General features: G+C 45.0%; 1 protein-coding gene across 1 annotated transcript in view; it reads left to right on the top strand.

Annotated features, from left to right (window-relative positions):
- The first annotated feature begins 8,070 nt into the window (after nt 1-8,070).
- The window catches only part of GPR162 (G protein-coupled receptor 162), a 37,847-nt gene continuing 28,439 nt past the window's right edge, over nt 8,071-17,478 (top strand). Inside the window, exon 1 of the mRNA XM_075215826.1 lies at nt 8,071-8,700. The gene's annotated coding sequence lies outside the window, so the exon portion shown is untranslated. The remainder of the gene's footprint in view (nt 8,701-17,478) is intronic.

The raw sequence follows: 17,478 nt of genomic DNA, 5'->3' as shown, positions 1-17,478 counted from the left end.
ATTTCAAACCACAACAGACAACTTTGGAGCTGTAGACAGATTTTGGGGTATATTCAATTGTTGGCGTTATAGCCAAAAATCTTGCAGCGCATGCACTATTACCGGCATTACGGTAATAGTGTGCGTAAATACCGGTATTACGGTACTTTTCTCGCTGGATTTCAGCTTGTGGCTCAGGGAGCTGAAATCCAGCTTACTATTACCGTAATACTGGTAATAGTTTTTCCGCTGCGGAAACCGCGGACAATTGAATATGCCCCTTTGAATTCTTCGTCCCTATATCTGTATACATGTAGATTGATGGTGCACTGTCTAGATCAGGATTAAAGGGGACCTGTAATTGTTTTTAGATAAATCAGCACAAAAAAAGGGTGGGGGGGTGGCTCATATATGGAGATGAAACGCGTCAGCTGTACTGAACCTACACGGGAGAAGTGAAGGTTTGAGACGTTACAATTTCCTGCTATGGACGTGAGAAAAAACGTTTTTTATAAGACCTCGTGAACACTTATAGTAGACTGAATAAGGAATAAGAAAATTTGAAGATCCACATCACAAAATCTTGCGTTGGTTCGCTAAAAGTGGGGACTCCACCCCTATTGATATTTTTGTCTGGGATTCAACATTATGTGGCCAATTCAACTCGGCCTCGTTATTCTACGAATAACGCAGCCTGTAGACAATTACCGTTAGTACGGTAAAACTACGCAGTATTAGTACAGTAATTTTAACGCTGATTTTTGCTTGCACTTCTCGAGGCCGCGAATAAAAATCTGGGTTAAAATTACTGTATTACAGGTAATAGTACTAACGCCGCGTTAATCCTAGACTAGCGTGGTAAAATTAAATCTGCCCGTATTTCTATTGGGACCTGTGATTTCCTTAGGCTGGGTACAAATTATAGAAAATTTCTCCAGATTCGATATCGTTAACGATTTTACCAAAAGACTGAATGTCCCGATCAGCAGCCGATTCCTGTGTACACACTATACACGTTTTACAAGATTTACCCTCAGATCTGTGCTCTTCGTCTGTCATAATCATCGGCTGAAAAGATTGTGACCCTGTAAACTCTGTGGAGATCTATGGACACTGCTGATCCTGAGTTCTTACACTCTGCAGAATTGGAACGACATAGTTCCATCATTGAACGAGATTTTTAATCTGGTTATAAAATCAAATGAAACGATGCCATGTGCTTTGGAACAATAAGTGTTCATTGTTGCAGCGTTCACACTAATGCGATATCAGGCAGACCGGTCGTTTATGGTGTGATTGGCCGAAAATCGGGTGAAAAACCTGTAGTGTGTACCCAGCCTTAAGCATCGTATATGAAGAACAAAGCTACGTTTTGACTTCAATCTACCAAGTGTTTGGAGATTGTACCAAGGTTCCCACAACTGTTTGATACACAGAATTAAGTGGTTTCAGTCTATTTGCTACAAAACATGTCCTAAAGTTCAGAATTTCGTACTTCTCATGTACTCCATGTGGAGAGAATATCTGTAATATACCCCAATTATGTACTGTTAGTATCTATCATTTATGCTTTTTATGACGCTTTCTACAATAAAATGTTTTATAGTTGAATTCCAGGCGGTTGCTCCTATTATTCTACCGTCAACTGATTAATTCATTTTTTAGCAGAATATATTTTTATCAGTAAATAATAGCGGTGAAGATCCATCACTTATTAATTGAGACCAATCCGATACAGTAGCGCAGTCCTGATTTGTTTTAAATCTTTTTTTTTTTAGATAAAGGCATATATGTATATAGTAGAGATGCTCAGGCTCGGTTCCCCGAGAACCGAACATACCTGAAGTTAGCAGATCCGAGTACCGAACCGGCTTGGTACATTCGCACTTTTTTGTAAGCAAAAACAAGGCAAAATGTCATTGTGACGTTGTCGGATCTCGCGATTTTGGATTCCTTTTTAAGGAACATAACAGTGGGTGGGAGGACCCGCATTTTTCTTTTCTGCCACTGCTGTGTGACAATGTGTCCTAGATGTGCTAGGAACTGCCGTGTGTTTATGTCATTGATCTGTCGCTTACCATCCAGCCAGGTCGCTGCAGTATTTGTCCGAAAGTGTATGAAAATAATATTGTGACCTGTAATGTGGTCAAAATTGACTGCAAATGACTTCAAATTAGTGTTATTGAGATTAATAATAATGTAGGAACAAATAAAAAAGCAAAATTAGGTGATCTTAGGATATTTTAGGATTTTTTCTAATCAATACAAAACCAAAACACATGAGGGCGGTTTTACCAACACACGAAGCTAATCCAGATCCAAAACCAAAACCAGTTCACACAGGTCAGTGAGCATCTCTAGTATATAGTACATCTTGCACTATGAAGTACCTATAAGCAGTCGCCCCAATGCTCCCGGGAGAGCGCAGGAGATATTACCGTGTGCTATATGCAGATGCCATACGCCGGCTGTGGAGATGTCCTCAGGCTCGCTCCCGGGAGGTTCCCCCCATGACAGCTCCCCTCCCTCGTGAGAATGTGGCAAACAATTTGTTATAGTGTTTTCGGCAGAGATAGGACTTCCCCCTACACATCAAGGGATCAGCGCCGGCAGTGAGACTTACAATAAGCTTCACAATGCAAAACAAATGGGAATATTATACTATTTAACAAAGTACCACCTCAATCCTTCTTCTGTTATCATCATCTCAGGATAACAAAGCAGAAGGAAAGCAATGAAAAAATATTCTGTTATTTAAAGTATTTTTTCAGTTATGTTCTTTCAAAAAACAAACAAAACTGCAATTTACTATTTCATTTTTATTATTTACTTTTAATTATGATTTCAGCTTTGCAATTTTCAGTTCCGCTGCCCATACACACATCAAGCCCAATAATGCAAGCGCATATCCCCTGAGCACAGAGGTAAGGTAGCTTTTACAGCGTCCGGTCAGTAATACCTCAGCAAGATTCTATTGGTAAATTATGGCAAATATATATAGACCCCATAATGCACAGATATTTCCTGCTCTCAGAGGTACCATAAAGGATCCGTTCTTTATATGTCATACATGGTTCATAAGACACTATATAATACAGCTTTTATCTAAGCAGTCTTTTCCAGTATTCCCTGCTAGCCTCTGACAAACTCTGGCTCTATAGCTATTGTGGAGCTACAACTCCCAGCATTACTCCCTGCCTCTAGCACTGTCTAGCAGCCTGTAGCTCTCCAGCATGGACTACAACTCCCAGCATTACTCCCAGCCTCTAGCACTGTCTAGCAGTCTGTATCTCTCCAGCTTGGACTACAACTCCCAGCATTACTCCCAGCCTCTAGCACTGTCTAGCAGTCTGTATCGCTCCAGCATGGACTACAACTCCCAGCATTACTCCCTGCCTCTAGCACTGTCTAGAAGGCTGCGTCTCTTCATCTTCGACTACAACTCCTAGCATTCCCTGCCTTCCTCTCGCACTGTCTAGCAGTCTGTAGCTCTCCACAGGTTCTGGGATGCCCTGTCAGACTATAGCAACCTGTGAGATGCACAGTGCCTACTAACAAGAGATGCACAGTGCCTACCAGCAAGAGAAGCACAGTGCCTTCCAGCAAGAGACGCACAGTGCCCACCAGCAAGAGATGCACAGTGCCCACCAGCAGGAGATGCACAGTGCCTACCAACAAGAGATGCACAGTGCCTACCAGCAAGAGATGCACAGTGCCCACCAGCAAGAGATGCACAGTGCCCACCAGCAGGAGATGCACAGTGCCCACCAGCAAGAGATGCACAGTGCCTAACAGCAAGAGATGCACAGTGCCCACCAGCAAGAGATACACAGTGCCCACCAGCAGGAGATGCACAGTGCCTAACAGCAAGAGATACATTGTGCCCACCAGCAAGAGATGCACAGTGCCCACCAGCAGGAGATACACAGTGCCCACCAGCAGGAGATGCACAGTGCCTAACAGCAAGAGATACATTGTGCCCACCAGCAAGAGATGCACAGTGCCCACCAGCAGGAGATGCACAGTGCCCACCAGCAGGAGATGCACAGTGCCCACCAGCAAGAGATGCACAGTGCCCACCAGCAGGAGATGCACAGTGCCCACCAGGAAGAGATGCACAGTGCCCTCCAGCAAGAGATGCACAGTGCCCTCCAGCAAGAGATGCACAGTGCCCACCAGCAGGAGATGCACAGTGCCCACCAGCAAGAGATGCACAGTGCCCTCCAGCAAGAGATACACAGTGCCCACCAGCAAGAGATGCACAGTGCCCACCAGCAAGAGATGCACAGTGCCCTCCAGCAAGAGATGCACAGTGCCCACCAGCAGGAGATGCAAAGTGCCTAACAGCAAGAGATGCACAGTGTCCACCAGCAGGAGATGCACAGTGCCCACCAGCAGGAGATGCACAGTGCCCACCAGCAAGAGATGCACAGTGCCCTCCAACAAGAGATGCACAGTGCCCACCAGCAGGAGATGCACAGTGCCCACCAGCAAGAGATGCACAGTGCCCTCCAGCAAGAGATGCACAGTGCCCACCAGCAGGAGATGCACAGTGCCCACCAGCAAGAGATGCACAGTGCCCTCCAGCAAGAGATGCACAGTGCCCACCAGCCGGAGATGCACAGTGCCCACCAGCAGGAGATGCACAGTGCCTATCAGCAAGAGATGCACAGTGCCCACCAGCAGGAGATGCACAGTGCCCACCAGCAAGAGATGCACAGTGCCCACCAGCAGGAGATGCACAGTGCCCACCAGCAAGAGATGCACAGTGCCCTCCAGCAAGAGATGCACAGTGCCCACCAGCAGGAGATGCACAGTGCCCACCAGCAGGAGATGCACAGTGCCTAACAGCAAGAGATGCACAGTGCCCACCAGCAGGAGATGCACAGTGCCCACCAGCAAGAGATGCACAGTGCCCACCAGCAGGAGATGCACAGTGCCCACCAGCAGGAGATGCACAGTGCCCACCAGCAGGAGATGCACAGTGCCCTCCAGCAAGAGATGCACAGTGCCCACCAGCAGGAGATGCACAGTGCCCACCAGCAAGAGATGCACAGTGCCCTCCAGCAAGAGATGCACAGTGCCCACCAGCCGGAGATGCACAGTGCCCACCAGCAGGAGATGCACAGTGCCTATCAGCAAGAGATGCACAGTGCCCACCAGCAGGAGATGCACAGTGCCCACCAGCAAGAGATGCACAGTGCCCACCAGCAGGAGATGCACAGTGCCCACCAGCAAGAGATGCACAGTGCCCACCAGCAAGAGATGCACAGTGCCCTCCAACAAGAGATGCACAGTGCCCACCAGCAAGAGATGCACAGTGCCCTCCAGCAAGAGATGCACAGTGCCCTCCAGCAAGAGATGCACAGTGCCCACCAGCAGGAGATGCACAGTGCCCACCAGCAGGAGATGCACAGTGCCTAACAGCAAGAGATGCATAGTGCCCACCAGCAGGAGATGCACAGTGCCCACCAGCAAGAGATGCACAGTGCCCACCAGCAGGAGATGCACAGTGCCCACCAGCAGGAGATGCACAGTGCCCACCAGCAGGAGATGCACAGTGCCCTCCAGCAAGAGATGCACAGTGCCCTCCAGCAAGAGATACACAGTGCCCACCAGCAAGAGATACACAGTGCCCACCAGCAGGAGATGCACAGTGCCCACCAGCAGGAGATGCACAGTGCCCAACAGCAAGAGATGCACAGTGCCCACCAGCAAGAGATGCACAGTGCCCACCAGCAGGAGATGCACAGTGCCCACCAGCAGGAGATGCACAGTGCCCTCCAGCAAGAGATACACAGTGCCCACCAGCAAGAGATGCACAGTGCCCACCAGCAGGAGATGCACAGTGCCCACCAGGAAGAGATGCACAGTGCCCTCCAGCAAGAGATGTACAGTGCCCACCAGCAAAAGATGCACAGTGCCCACCAGCAAGAGATGCACAGTGCCCTCCAGCAGGAGATGCACAGTGCCCTCCAGCAGGAGATGCACAGTGCCCACCAGGAAGAGATGCACAGTGCCCTCCAGCAAGAGATGCACAGTGCCCTCCAGCAAGAGATACACAGTGCCCTCCAGCAAGAGATGCACAGTGCCCACCAGCAAGAGATGCACAGTGCCCTCCAGCAAGAGATGCACAGTGCCCACCAGGAAGAGATGCACAGTGCCCACCAGCAGGAGATACACAGTGCCCACCAGCAGGAGATGCACAGTGCCCTCCAGCAAGAGATGCACAGTGCCCACCAGCAGGAGATGCTCAGTGCCCACCAGCAAGAGATGCACAGTGCCCACCAGCAAGAGATGCACAGTGCCCTCCAGCAGGAGATGCACAGTGCCCTCCAGCAAGAGATGCACAGTGCCCACCAGCAGGAGATGCACAGTGCCCACCAGGAAGAGATGCACAGTGCCCTCCAGCAAGAGATGCACAGTGCCCTCCAGCAAGAGATACACAGTGCCCACCAGCAGGAGATACACAGTGCCCACCAGCAGGAGATGCACAGTGCCCTCCAGCAAGAGATGCACAGTGCCCACCAGCAGGAGATGCTCAGTGCCCACCAGCAAGAGATGCACAGTGCCCACCAGCAAGAGATGCACAGTGCCCTCCAGCAGGAGATGCACAGTGCCCTCCAGCAAGAGATGCACAGTGCCCACCAGCAAGAGATGCACAGCGCCCTCCAGCAGGAGATGCACAGTGCCCTCCAGCAAGAGATGCACAGTGCCCACCAGCAAGAGATGCACAGTGCCCACCAGCAAGAGATGCACAGTGCCCTTCAGCAGGAGATGCACAGTGCCCTCCAGCAAGAGATGCACAGTGCCCACCAGCAGGAGATGCTCAGTGCCCACCAGCAAGAGATGCACAGTGCCCACCAGCAGGAGATGCACAGTGCCCTTCAGCAAGAGATGCACAGTGCCCACCAGCAAGAGATGCACAGTGCCCACCAGCAAGAGATGCACAGTGCCCACCAGCAAGAGATGCACAGTGCCCACCAGCAGGAGATGCACAGTGCCCTTCAGCAAGAGATGCACAGTGCCCACCAGCAAGAGATGCACAGCGCCCACCAGCAAGAGATGCACAGTGCCCACCAGCAAGAGATGCACAGTGCCCACCAGCAGGAGATGCACAGTGCCCTTCAGCAAGAGATGCACAGTGCCCACCAGCAAGAGATGCACAGTGCCCACCAGCAGGAGATGCACAGTGCCCTTCAGCAGGAGATGCACAGTGCCCACCAGCAAGAGATGCACAGTGCCCACCAGCAGGAGATGCACAGTGCCCTTCAGCAGGAGATGCACAGTGCCCACCAGCAAGAGATGCACAGTGCCCACCAGCAGGAGATGCACAGTGCCCTTCAGCAGGAGATGCACAGTGCCCACCAGCAAGAGATGCACAGTGCCCACCAGCAGGAGATGCACAGTGCCCTTCAGCAGGAGATGCACAGTACCCACCTCTGCTGCCTGTGCCAGTATGAGAGCAGCAGCTATTACTAGCAATGAGCATCTCCAAGATTACAACACCCACCCTGAGTTCAGGAAACACCCCCTGACCACTGCCAGTGGCTGATCAGAGTGGAGCCTGGATCTCAGTCTATTACATCACTATGAGTGTGACTGCTGACGTCACCAGTGGTGTGTTCAGCCAGCGGGAGTGGGCGGGAGAGTGGGGGGCAGCGAGATGTGTGTGTGATGCCACCAAGGCCGCCCCTTGGACCACTGCATGTGAGAAGTGACACAGAGCCAGATACAGCTTATGAAAAGCTCGCTCTGCTAAATGAGTCTGTAATCCTGTGAGGAGAAATTAATTCACTGCTGAATCCCCCCCCCCCGTCCCCTCCTACAGGCTTATCCCCCTCAGTGCTGGACATCTGTACACATTGTACTGAGAGACGACTCAATCCAGCACTGCTGGGGTTAACAGCTTGTGCTGACCCCCTGGGTCATATAAGGTCCATATGTCTCCTGCACTCTGGGGTAATCTCGCCCCCTGAAGACCCTCTCCATCTGCCATTCTCTTCACATGTCCCTCTCTCTCCCTCTCTTTGATTGCAGTCTATTAAATGAATCTGATTTTATCTGTCCTAGTGATTTACATCAGCCCTGTCTACTACTCCCACAGTCACTTCCCTATGTCACTCAGAGCGAGGGATGCGCTCTCTCAGGTACTTACCCCTCTGCAGTCTACCTGCTGGGACTCTCAAACTGTCTCTTTCCTGCACTTTATCATTGAAATCTGTCTCTTTCATGTTACTTTTTATCTGTGTCTCACTAAGCTCTCGTAGTCCCTAATTGTTGTCTCTTTCGCCTCTTTGTACCCGTTGTTACAATGTTTCTTTCTTGCTTTTTGACTTCCTCTATCCCTTCTCCATCCTCCTCTCTCTCTCTCTCTCTCTCTCTCTCTCTCTCTCTGTCTCTCTTGCTGTCTCACCCCCTCTCTTGTCTCTCAGTTACTTTACCTCTCTCCCTGCTCAGTGCCTGTCTAATCTTTTGCTCTTTTCTTCCCTCTGCCCCTTCATCTCGCTCTCTCCATCCCTCTCTGCCAGTCTCTCCGCCCTGTTGCTGTCCCTCCTCCCCCTGATGTTCTCTGTACCCTGTGCTAACATACAGCTGGCTGTGTGCATTCCCCTTGGGGGTGTGTGTGTGTGTGTGTGTGTGTGTGTGTGTGCTATGTAATGCCACACTCAGCGAGACACACAGAGATGCTCTTGTCTCCATGGCAGCACTAACTAGAAGGTAAGCCGCTCGCTCATTTTTTTTTTTTGGTAGCATCTCCCCTTTAACCGAATCCCAATCTCCCCTATCCTTTTACCCCTCACCCTCTCTCTTAGACACCCACCCACCGCCTCACCAATGCCCCCTACCCTCCAGCCAGGACCCTCGCCTCCATTAAATATTGATTTCCAAAGTGCCAAAATATTGCACAGCTCTGTAATTTAAAAATACCGTCCACTAATGTGCAATTTACCCTAAATATACCCCCTTCCCATGTGTATGATGTGATATATATCCTCCGACACCCATCTGTCAGTCTCTCATCTCCCTGTCTATTCCTCACATCTCCATTCTCATTGTGTCTCCTCATTATTCCGTGTCACTCCTCCTCAGCTCTCTGTGACTCCAACATCTGCTTTATTCCTCTGCACTCCTTTCATCCTCAGCGTTTCATCTATTTATTCCTCATTCTGCCCCTGATTCTCCTTAATTCCATGTCTCTCTATCAATCCCTGTTTCTTTATATAATGAACCATGTTCCTCTATCACTCCCTGCATCTCTGTATAATTCCATGTTTCTCTATGACTCCCTGCTTCTCTATATAATTCCATTTTGCTCGTTCAGTTCCTGCTTCTCCCCATAATTCCATGTTTCACTATAACTCCCTACTTCTCTATATAATTCCATGTTTCTCTATCCCTGCCTGCTTCTCCCCATAATTCCATGATTCTCTATCACTCCCTGCTTCTCTATATAATGAACCATGTTTCTCTATTACTCCCTGCTTCTCCCCATAATTCCATGTTTCACTATAAATCCCTGCTTCTCTATATAAATCCATGTTTCTCTATAACTCCCTGCTTCTCTATATAATGAACCGTATCTCTCTATCACTCCCTGCTTCTCTATATAATGAACCATGTTTCTCTATCACTCCCTGCTTCTCTATATAATGAACCATATCTCTCTATCACTCCCTGCTTCTCTATATAATGAACCATATCTCTCTATCACTCCCTGCTTCTCTATATAATGAACCATATCTCTCTATCACTCCCTGCTTCTCTGTATAATTCCATGTTCTCTATCACTCCCTGCTTCTCTGTATAATTCCATGTTCTCTATCACTCCCTGCTTCTCTGTATAATTCCATGTTCTCTATCACTCCCTGCTTCTCTGTATAATTCCATGTTCTCTATCACTTCTTGCTTCTCTGTATAATTTCATATTTCTCACTCACTCCCTGCTTCTCTATATAATGAACCATATCTCTCTATCACTCCCTGCTTCTCTATATAATGAGCCATGTTTCTCTATCACTCCCTGCTTCTCCCTATAATTCCTTGTTTCTCTATCACTCTCTGCTTCTCCCTATAATTCCAAGTTTCTCTATCACTCCCTGCTTCTTTATATAATGAACCGTGTCTCTCTATCACTCCCAGCTTCTTTGTATAATGCATGTATCTCTATCACTCCCTGCATCTCTGTATAATTCCATGTTTCTCTATCATTCCCTGCTTCTCTATATAATTCCATGTTGTTCTATCACTTCCTGCTTCTTTGTATAATGCATGTATCTCTATCACTCCTTGCTTCTCCCTATAATTCCTTGTTTCTCTGTCACTCCCTGCTTCTCTGTATAATGAACCAGGTTTCTCTATCACTCCTTGCTTCTCCCTATAATTCCTTGTTTCTCTATCACTCTCTGCTTCTCCCTATAATTCCTTGTTTCTCTATCATTCCCTATTTCTCCCTATAATTCCATATTTCTCTATCATTCCCTGCGTCTCCCCATCATTCCATATTTCTCTATAACTCTCTGCTTCTCCCTATAATTCCATATTTCTCTATCACTCCCTGGTTCTCCCCATAATTCCATATTTCTCTATCAATCCATTTTTCTCTATATAATGAACCATGTCTCTCTATTACTCCTTGCTTCTTTGTATAATGCATGTATATCTATCACTCCCTGCTTCTCTATATAATGAACCATGTTTCTCTATTACTCCCTGCTTCTCCCCATAATTCCATGTTTCACTACAAATCCCTGCTTCTCTATATAATGAACCGTATCTCTCTATCACTCCCTGCTTCTCTATATAATGAGCCGTATCTCTCTATCACACCCTGCTTCTCTATATAATGAGCCATGTTTCTCTATCACTCCATCCTTCTCTATATAATGAACCTTGTCTCTCTATCACTCCCTGCTTCTCTATATAATGAACCATGTTTCTCTATCACTCCCTGCTTCTCTATATAATGAACCATGTTTCTCTATCACTTCCTGCTTCTCTATAATCCATGTCTATCTATCAATCTATCCATCTACGTGTAATTCCATATTTCTCTATCACTTTCTGCTTCTTCTTATAATTCGATATTTCTCTATCACTCCCTGCTTCTTTATATAATGAACCGTGTCTCTCTATCACTCCCAGCTTCTTTGTATAATGCATGTATCTCTATCACTCCCTGCATCTCTGTATAATTCCATGTTTCTCTATCATTCCCTGCTTCTCTATATAATTCCATGTTGCTCTATCACTTCCTTCTTCTCCCTATAATTCCATGTTTCTCTGTCACTCCCTGCTTCTCTATATAATGAACCATATCTCTCTATCACTCCTTGCTTCTCTATATAATGAACCATGTTTCTCTATCACTCCCTGCTTCTCTATATAATGAGCCATGTTTCTCTATCACTCCCTGCTTCTCCCCATAATTTCATGTTTCACTATAACTCCCTCCTTCTCCCTATAATTCCATGTTTCTCTATCACTCCCTATTTCTCCCCATAATTCCATATTTCTCTATCAATCCATCCTTCTCTATATAATGAACCATGTCTCTCTAATACTCCCTGCTACTTTGTATAATGCATGTATATCTATCACTCCCTGCTTCTCTATATAATGAGCCATGTTTCTCTATCAATCCATCCTTCTCTATATAATAAACCATGTTTCCCTATCACTCCCTACTTCTCCCTATGATTCCATATTTCTCTATCATTCCCTGCGTCTCCCCATAATTCCATGTTTCTCAATAACTCTCTGCTTCTCCCTATAATGCCATGTTTCTCTATCGCTCCCTACCTACCTTTCATGTTTCTCTATCACTCCCTACTTCCCTATAATTCCATGTTTCTCTATCGCTCCCTACTTACCTTTCATGTTTCTCTATCACTCCCTACTTCCCTATAATTCCATGTTTCTCTATCACTCCATGCTCTCCTCTATGAATCCACATATCTCTATAGAGTGCTGGATGCACATAACCAGCTGCATTTACTTGCAGCAGTTGAATTGTTTTCTTCACTGCCAGTTCCAGCCCTTCTCTTACAGCCTATAATGCCACTGTAACCCAATATAACCACTCTAACCCAATATAACCACTCTAACATCATATAGCCACTGTAACCCAGTATAGTTACTGTAACCCAATATAGCCACTCTAACCCTATGTAGTCATTGTTTCCCTATATAGCCAATGTAACCCAATATAACCACTCTAACATCATATAGCTACTCTAACCCAGTATAGTTACTGTAACCCAATATAGCCACTCTAACCTCATATAACCTCTTTAACCTCTTATAGCCACTCCAACCTCATACAGCCACTTTAAACTAATATAGTCACTGTAATGCAATAAAGCCACTCTAAACTCTTATAGCAACTCTAAATTAATAAAGCCACACTAACCTCATATAGCCGCTTTAACCTAATATAGTTACTGTTACCCAATATAACCACTCTAACCTCTTTTAGCCACTCTAAGCCAATGTAGTTACTATAACCTAATGTAGTTACTGTAACCCAATACAGCCACTGTAACCTCTTATAACCACTCTAAATTAATATAGCCACTCTAACCTCTTATAGCCACTCTAACCTCATATAGCCACTTTAAATCAATATAATTACTGTAACGCAATATAACCACTTTAACCTCTTATAGCCACTGTAACCTATTATAGCCACTCTAATCTCATATAGCCACTCTAACCTCATATAGCCACTCTAACCCAGTATAACCACTCTAACCTCTTATAGCCACTCTAACCTCATATAGCCACTCTAGCCTCTTATAGCCACTGTAACCTCATATAGCCACTGTAACCTCATATAGCCACTCTAACCTCATATAGCCACTGTAACCTCATATAGCCATTCTGACCCAATATAGTCATTGTTACCCTATGTATTCACTGCTTCCCTATTTAGCCACTCTAAACCAATATTGTCACTCTAACCTTTTATAACCACTCTAACTCTATATAGCAACTTTAACCCTATATTGCCACTGTTTCCCTATATAGCCACTGTTACCCTTTGCAGCCCCACAAGCAACCAGACTATATATAAACTACTATTGTGCTATCAATACTTCTACCTGAATATCAGCATATCATTACTAAATGTTATATACTATGTATAGTCCTGTAAAATCTGTAGTTACCTATCAGGACATAATTATGAATCATCTAGTCCTCACAAAGTCCTAAAATGTGATAAAAGTAATCTCACCTGGCAAATAACACATATCAGATCTTACTTTACCATATCAATAAATAAGGGATGAGCCAAATGCACCTCATTATTTAACCATCGCAGAGTTCTACCCTCTTTATAGAAGCAGAACCCTTTGGCAGTTCGGCCCTTAGTAGTTCAGCCTGGATCATTCAGGTTGGTGCGAAGACCGTGCCAGGAGAAATTATATCTGCAATGAGCTCAGAGAAGAGAATTATTGCCAATTTTCTTAATGGACTTCTCCATTAAAAAGAATCAACTTCAGAACTGCACACTGGTCCAAAGGGCATGGTTCCAGAAGCCTTGTGATTTGTTGTGATGTAACTTTGGAAACCTAATCCTTAATGTAATGTTTGCTTGTTGCTGTTGTTTTTTTTGGAGACAAGGGACTTTTTCTGGTTACCCCTCCATGAAAGCCATCCCGATTCAGCCTTTTTCTGATGGTACAGTCTTGACCTACAGGCCCCTGGATGCGGCTTTTAGTTTATTTGTGATTTCTTGGTGTAATGAATGTTGGGTGAATTTGCTGGGACACCCAGTCCTGGAAACATTAGCGGCTGTCTCCAATGATCTCCATTTGTAATAAGCTTTCTCACTGCAGGAGGATGGACTTTAATTTTTAGGAAATTGCTTTATAATCTGTTCCAGGCTGATGTTCAACAACAATCTCTTCTCTGAGATCATCGCAGGGTCTCTTCTCTTTGGCATAATGTAAACAGAAACTTGAATATCTATTTAAGCAATCACCCTATGTAACCCATGCCACCATACAATCACTTTACACCATCCATCATAATCTGCCCATCTTCACCCTAACATCACTCAACATAACCACTGTCACCCTAATATCACCCAATATAGCCAATATCACACTACCATCACCCCATGTAATCAGTGACACTCTACCATCACCCAATGTAGACAATATCACACTACCATCAACCTATGTAATCACTGTCACTCTACCATCACCCAATGTAACTAATATCACACTACCATCACCCTGTGTAATCAGTGACACTCTACCATCACCCAATGTAACTAATATCACACTACCATCACCCTGTGTAATCACTGCCACTCTACCATCACCCAATGTAACTAATATCACACTACCATCACCCTGTGTAATCACTGCCACTCTACCATCACACAATGTAGACAATATCACACTACCATCACCCTATGTATTTACTGCCACTCTACCATCACCCAATGTAGCCAATATCACACTACCATCAACCTATGTAATCACTGCCACTCTACCATCACCCAATGTAGACAATATCACACTACCATCAACCTATGTAATCACTGTCACTCTAATATCACCCAATATAGCCAATATCACACTACCATCAACCTATGTAATCACTGTCACTCTAATATCACCCAATATAGCCAATATCACACTACCATCAACCTATGTAATCACTGTCACTCTACCATCACCCAATGTAACTAATATCACACTACCATCACCCTGTGTAATCACTGCCACTCTACCATCACCCAATGTAGACAATATCACACTACCATCACCCTATGTATTTACTGCCACTCTACCATCACCCAATGTAGCCAATATCACACTACCATCAACCTATGTAATCACTGACACTCTACCATCATCCAATGTAGCCAATATCACACTACCATCAACCTATGTAATCATAATACTCTGGCGTGTTCTTGCATAGGACATAAAACTCCCCCTGATTCCGAGAACTGTACCGCTCCGCCGTTCCTCAGACACTGAGGGCATCACCAATCACTTCCTTCATTCAATGTATAACAACAGTGAGAGCCGAGATATTAGAACTTCTCATATACTGACAGGAGGAAATGATTGGATCATTCACTAACCAATCATTATGCCTCCCCCTGTCTCAGGGGTGGGGGTTACCTGTAACTGGGGGCTGTATTAGGACAATGACATGGTACACTGGAGGATGGGCAAAGGCTTCTTGTAGTCTTGACATTGGCACATACCATTAGTTGATGGAATTTTAAATATGGAGGAAAAAATATGAATGTTATTAGAAATGTAATTAATCAAGTTCAGTTAATTTGCCGCAGTTCCTGTGTTTCGAAACTCTGATAGCTTTTGTCCCGTTGTTTGGAAGTTGACCTAAGACCTTGATTCCAATTCCTCTGAGCTCCAGCTGCTGATTGATACATCACTCTGAACAGTCACTGTCACATCTCGCTGTATGAACCTACTGTCACTGCACAGTATGTGACATCTGTGTCTCTTTATAACCACCATAAAATCACTTTATGCAGCTCTACGTTTAATCTCCCATGTAACTCACTGACATCCGTAAGACAATTGTTTTTTTTTCACATACTGGGCTTTAGTCATCTTCGAGCGCAATGTGAGCGCCATTTGCGTTTAAAAGAAAATGCATATAGCTTACACGCACTTCTGCCTGTATTCAAGCAGATATCAAGTTATGTTTCTCTGCCTATACGTTACTGCAGACAGAACAGACTGCAGGATATGTACATGTATATGTGCAATATAAAGTCCACTCAGAACGCATGCAAAAAAAATATTGTATAAAAGCAATTTAAAACTATTAACATTATGATCTTTAATAAATATATATATTAATTTTTATTTATTTTTTTTACAAGAAATACATAAATCAGGGCGTTGTTAATGTGTACTGTACATAAAATGCATTTTTATAGCTTCTCTTACTTGCAAACACATGTTGTGGCATGCATACGTGCAGTCATCACAAGCAGACAGCATTTACACCTGCGCTGTAGCTGGAGCAAATGATACGGCTAAAATACACAGAGAACTTGAATCAGACGAATGTGCGTGCGCTCGATCTCAGAACCCCTGTACGGTACATTGCCGACGTGCGTCCTTCCTGTCCTCGTTCCACCATTCAAGTCATAGGCAGTTGGAACTGTCATTTGCGTACAGACATGAATCGCGAAGACCAATTTCATGCAAAATACGACTCGCAACGGGACTTACGTCCAAAGGGGATTCATGCTCACTATTTTAGCGTAACATATTCAAAATCACTCTGCGCATGCCCATCAGAAACATCCATAAATGCAGTCCTGTTCTGTGCGCCTAAAAGCTTACTACAGACTACAATTTCAGGGAGTCAATTGGATGGGGAAGGGGTGTTTTATCATAGTGAATCTACAACGGGCTGTGCCAAACTTTAGCGCACGCAGCCATGTCCAAATCAAGGTCTGGGCATCTGAAAGTTAATTGTTTTCTTGACGTATCTCTTGCTCCAGCTTAAGGGCTGGTCTAAGTCCTGATCAGTAGTAATGACAGTCCCGTATGCATGCTATAACATGTGTTTGCAATCATGTGCAACTGCAAAAATGTATTTTATGTTCACTAGGTATTAACAACATTCTAATAAATGTATTCAAATGCTAAGCGGTTCATAACATAACTATAAACCCGTATTTCATTAGGGGGGGGGGGGGAGTGATAACAAAAAACATTTTTTTATTTTTTTTTACTGTTTTAACATTAATGCCTTCAACATTATCAGGTAACAATAATGCAAGTTTTTTTTTTCCTGTGTGTCCTTTTGCGAAATTATAATACACATAGGTAGTGGACACGTCTGTTGCAGTAGAGCACAGCAGACCTGCCCCTGATTTCAAAAGCAAAGCCTAAATACGTGCGTATAATTGTGAACAGGGGTTACAATCAGAATATGTGTCTTGATGAATGAGGCCCTACTTGTGCTGCAAGACCATTAACTCAACCAGTTGTGGATTAGAAATATCATCTTATATGTAGAAAATTCTGGGATTTCAGGACTTTCATTACCAACTTCCTGTAACCTGATTGGTAAAGTCTGTATATTAAGGTTTGTTTGAGCATCTCCTGTTCGGTGATTCAGTTCAGTTTTAGTTCGGACAATGTCATCGGCATAGAACAGTTTCTTGACCATGGCATAAAATTACATTCCATTGCTTACTGGCACTGAGATTATGCATACTTGCCAAATCTCCCGGAATGTCCGGGAGACTCCCAAAATTTGGGTAGGTCATTTTGGCCCCACCCCCTGCAACAAAAACGGCATTGTGTCGCGGGGACAGGGGCAAAATGACACAAATTACCGCATCCCGCCCATCCCGTCCTCCAACCACGCCCCCCTGCCTGGGATCTCCCGGAATATTAACTTACCAAAGGTTGGTAAGTATGAGGTTATGTAATTCTCCTCATACTACATATGGAAGGATTCTGTTTTTTTATGTTGGAGGTT

Source organism: Mixophyes fleayi, chromosome 6 (genome assembly GCF_038048845.1).
Source record: "Mixophyes fleayi isolate aMixFle1 chromosome 6, aMixFle1.hap1, whole genome shotgun sequence".
NCBI lineage: Eukaryota > Metazoa > Chordata > Amphibia > Anura > Limnodynastidae > Mixophyes > Mixophyes fleayi.
This window is presented reverse-complemented; position numbering and strand designations above follow the sequence as displayed.